Here is a 5,645-nt window from a genome sequence, read left to right on the forward strand (position 1 = left end):
AGTTTTAGCCTCTTAAAGAGCCTTCCACAATCAGAAGGGAAACTGGTGTTGTTTAAATTTGAATGGTTATTTGGAACACCAAAGGTTGAACTTGTGAACCATGCTACAGGTGTGTCATAAACAGAAAGTTGTGCTGTTGGCAGATATGGCACACATCAATGGATTACTTAAAGAGAAATTGTAATTGTCACAAAGCTGAATTGAAGTTAGTGATAACTAACCATGGACATGATTTACTTAAAGAGAAATTGTAAATCCTTGTAAAAGTAACAACACATTTTGTTGGATTCATAAAAGATAGATGTAATTTTCATCTAACAGTAATATTAAAGTGAGACTAACGATCTTTTATAATAAAAAAAACAAAAATCTCTGTCAGGGTATGAATGGCTCCACAGTTCAGAAGGTGTTGGAATCAGTTCACATTGCAGCTAACAAAAACACAGTTCCAAGAGATGTGTCAGCTATGGTTCATGGTGGTATCAGAATGGGTATAAGGTCTAGACAACCAACAGAACTTTGAATTCTTCTAGGGTACTTATCCATAATGTATTTAATATGATACAAAAATTATTAGGTAGCTCTGAATCCCTTAATTTTGATCAATCTCAAAGACACTATTTAAGTTTTTTAATTTTAAAAAACAACTAATAAACATGTCAAGTAAAGATTAAAAGTTAAATTTTTATCAATATAACTATTGATTTTTGTGAGATTATCTTAATAGCTAGTGTACCTTAATGGGACTCAAATCTTTGTTATTGAAGTTATGATATTGGCCACTTCTCTCACTTTACCAAGGAAGGCCAAATCTTCTCTATTTGCTTTTCCATTTCTATCCTCTTCGAACTCAATCCTCCACAAAGCTATCATGATTAATTACTATTAATCACACTTTAATCATCACACAAATTGCATTGTTTGCCTACATAAGTCAGTACATATCTACATTATCTTTATGCAACATAGTCTAGGTATTAGTTAAATTGATATTTAAAATTCAACCACAAAAAAGCAATAAATTCACTTGATTAAGATTTTTTAATTTTCTCATGATTTGGCCAAAAGAAAAGATAAATTTGAAGGAAAGCAAACTGACTCCTTTAAAACGAAATATGTAGAGAGAAAATAAAGACATATTAAACATTAATTGAAATTAAAATAACTCAAACTTAATCAATTTTAGAACAACGGTAGATGGTAGATATAATTTTACTTTCACGTTTTATACGTCTCATCACTTTAGAGAAGTTAATTTGAAAGGGTAAATATCCCTTTGGAATATCTTTAGAATGAGTAAGTGATAATATATCACCTATTTACTTAATAATATATATTTATATTCATGTTCAATTCCTGTTCCAAAAGTAGGTTTAATTATTTTATTATCTAATTAATAGAGTTACCTAGTAATGCAAAATTAGATTTTACAATTGCTACAAGATTAATTATAAATTTTCATTAAAAATAAAAAATGGTGGTGTGGTAGTAAACATCAAGTCTACTAGAGTCACGCGTTACCTTATCCAACGTGTCATAGGTGAGAATACATCATCTACTGTCTAGACTAATATTTGGTCTATTTTAATAAACTTAATTAAAGGAATAATAAATAAGAGTTTATCACGTTGAAGCTTATAACCTCTTTTAATAATCTTCTTTGTGAATCATCTTAAAAAAAAAGTCACTTAAATAAAAATAACATCATTTGATGCTTGCTGATTCACCAAAAAAAACAAAAATCGATACTTGTTGCACAGAAGTGAAGAGTGCTACTTGATGAAAAACACTTGAAAAGGTGTATGAAATTCATAAATAAGAGGACTGTAAAGAGAATACGAACTTGGGAGCTTAGAAGAAATCAAATGTAAAGTAACCAGCCTTTTGTTTTTGTCATAAAAAAAATAATTTTTTTTGTGCATTTCTACCAGAGCTTTAATGGTCCTTTTGCTAAAAATAAAGCCACTATGGACTTCAAAATGAGGAGAGAAGTAAAGATACAAGTTAACAAATATGTACCTTTCAAAGAAAAAATAACTTACTAAAAGAAACTCATTACCCGATGCAATTTTACGCAATTCCCCTCCGTGTTAAGGGAGCTGACCCTGTTCCACTTTCGTTTTCATTTAGGATGTGTTTGCTTTGCTTGTTTATATATATACTTGCAATGGACTCTGCCCAATTTTCAAATCCTGTTCCATCGCCCCCATATGAGAAAGTACAACCAGGATTAGTGCGATTGCATAGATTAGATGACAAAGTAAATTACTAAATTATCAAATGGTATGCATCTACCAAATTCTAGTTTTGGCAAAAATAGGTAGAAATACCCAGCTTATTTACCACTTGTTTAAAATCTACACAATTATATTTGTTTTATTTTTGTTTTTATAATTCTTTTATGGTTTGTCATTACAAAGCTATCGCTGTGGCAAGATCCCTCTCCTTCGAAGAGAAATGACTTACAATGTGTAGCTTGAGTCTTAGAGATCCATTTGCCAAGGCAAATGTGTGAAATCCCAACATATTAAGGTAGAAGAGGTCAAATCATCACAACGAGTTGTCAATTTAATGAGGTGATTCTTCCTCCTGCACCCTTACCTCAAATAATGCAAATGTTTAAATGTAGGCTAAATGCCAAAGCAAAAACAAGCCAAATCCTTGGGTTGCCTCCCAAGTTGTGCTTCTTTAACATCATTAGATTGATGTGTGATACGAGATCTAAGGATCTCCTTCCATCTTGGAACATTTTGGATTTTCTTCAATGTTGGCCAACTTGGAACTCTACATTCTTGATGAAGGCTTCAATATTCTTATGATTGGAAACATATACTTTCATAATTTATGTAAGGGTCTTCTCCAGCTTGCTTGTCTTTTCATAGAGTTTCTTCCTAGGCATGGCAATGGAATTACTCCCTTGCTCTTGACATACTTGGATGAGGTATGTAGCCTTGATTGTTGTAGTTCTGGTAGTTCCCTTGCCTTGTTTATTCATGTACTGCACTTCCTCGTGAGTTTTAGCACATTCATTTGTAGCATGGCCTCCTTTACAAGGTTCACAAACATAGCACTTGAACTTAGGAGCAGAGGCACTTGCTTTGTTCTATCACTTTGAAACTCATTAGCATTGGCAACTGTGACACCCTCTACCCCGACCTACATATTAATAAATAAAACATATAAAAATATTGATCAACAAATTTACATGGGTAAAAGGTTCACATTCACTTCACTATTACCAAATAAGACTTATTAAAAATATATTTGGCTTAAAATAAGGCCGTGAAAGTTTACAAAAAAAAAATGCTTTGTTAAATCAGTGAGGTAAAATAAAATAAAATAACATCATGCAATTAAAATAAAAACTCATCCACAATATCACATCCTATCAGAGCATTGTGTCCCAATGTCTTCTGACACGTGGTTCTTTAAAGTCATTCACCTAGTCATCTATTCCCATGAGCACAAGGTCCGAGATCATTACGGGATCCAAACACAAATAACACATAGGGAGTGAGTTATCACAAAAAAAAATAACAAAACAAATAAACAAGACGTAATCAAAATAAATTATGAAAATATTTATAACATAACTTAACTTAATACAACCCATGTCAATTCACCACTTTATCTTTAAAATTCATTTTTTTGAATCACTAATCACATTACACATGAATCACCCACTCGAGTTAAGACGCAATAACACTCATCAATTTCATAATAAACAATTAGCAAGCTTTATGCAACAATTATACTGAGACTCAAGTCTATATGCAATGTGGTACCATGTCAGTGAAAAACCACCCTGGGGTGCTTAGGAGTACATAACAAGACACACCACACAATGGGTATGTCAGGTCACTCTCATTAAGTAAAATCATAAGGTGACCAATCAGGGTCACTCCGTTTTGCGAGAATGCTACAACCATATGGGATCAGCATAGGCTTAAAAGAGCACTCAAACTGAGTATCTTTACCCACAAGGCCTAGACTCTGAAGAATCCGTTAGGGCCCCACCTTCCTGATTCATGTCCAACCCCTGAAACAACTTTTGCAAGCAGACATTGCTCATGAATTATACAATACCCATGACCTTACATTCATGTTTCAAACATGTTTAACACATTGCGCTACAATTTAACGTTGGTTTCTAACTAGGAACCTACACTTTCTCTTTTACATCGCGTATAAACACTTTTCTCAATATAAACACTAGTCGGGTTATTGTATAATTCATAACTCATAACACGATTATTGTCACATAAAGTGTAAAACACACACACTTATTCACAACCAAATATCATGCCCACAATTTAACATCTCATAATGTCACAATCTACCATCACAAGTTTACATTTATCTCACAAATTAACACATGTTCAACTTTGCACTTATACTCGATTTCAACAATAATATCATAAGCAGACATTGCTCATGAATTATACGATACCCATGACCTCACACTCATGTTTCAAACACGTTTAACACATTGCGCTACAAATTATATGAAAATATTTCTCAATCCATGGGGAGTAAAACCCCTCAAACAATTTCACATAATCATACAAGAAGAATTTCAATACAATAAACATCCCAAAATAAATCCCAATTTGATTCTTTAAGAACCCCTACACATGTTCATTCTAACCCCAATTACGATAAACTCATCTCTTACCTCTAAGCGGACTCACGTGTATATTGTGACAAAGATAGCGGCATCTCTATTGGTTTCCTGAGATTTCTCAAGTTTTTCCTCTGATTGCTCTGATAGGGTTTCTAAGCGTTAGAGAGAATGAGAAGAGATTGAAGCCTCTATTTCACTGTCTATGTGCAATGAGTAGTTCTCCCTCCACAAACAAGTTTTTGGAAATCCCAACGGTGAAAATATGCAGAAATAAATCCTGAACCACATATCACAATTTCACAACAATCCAACGGTTAACGAATTAGGGATCCTAATTTTACTAAGACAATTTTGGATTTCTGCGGGAAAATAAAAAGCTATAATGCAAAGGGTATTTCTCTCAGCTCCGACATGTTTTTGTAATTCCCTATGGTGAGAATGTTCGAAAATCAGGTCTGAACCTAGTACTCAAATTTTACGTCAATCAAACGGTGAATGAGTCCAACATCGTCATTTTCGTGAGACTGGTTTGATGGTATGTGGGAAAAGATAGGGTTTTGGGAGGATGATAAGGGAAAACGAAATTGAGAGGAATAGGAGGCTTAGAGAGTATCGTCAGTATCAAAACTGACCTAAGATGCCCCTATCTATAGTTAGGATACTCAACCTATTATTTACTCTATTTTTCTTTGTTTATTATTTTATAAACAAATACTCTATTTTATTTCCTATCAAAGGAATAAATCAAATATCTTTCCTTTTCTTCCTTCAAACCATTATTTTAATACATTTATTTCTCCTCATTTTTTTAATTTTAAAATCTCACCATTTTCTAAAACTCTATTTTTTTTACTAAAAAAAACTTTTTAATTTATTTACGAAAAATGGGATGTTACAACAACCATGTTCTCAATGATGTCTATAGCCTCTCTTGGAGTCTTAAGAGAGATCTTCCCATCAGTTGAAGCATTGAGCATAAGCTCGCTTTGAGCTCTCAATCCACCTATAAACATGTTAATTT

This window comes from Glycine soja, chromosome 16, assembly GCF_004193775.1.
Source record: "Glycine soja cultivar W05 chromosome 16, ASM419377v2, whole genome shotgun sequence".
In the NCBI taxonomy this organism is placed as follows: domain Eukaryota; kingdom Viridiplantae; phylum Streptophyta; class Magnoliopsida; order Fabales; family Fabaceae; genus Glycine; species Glycine soja.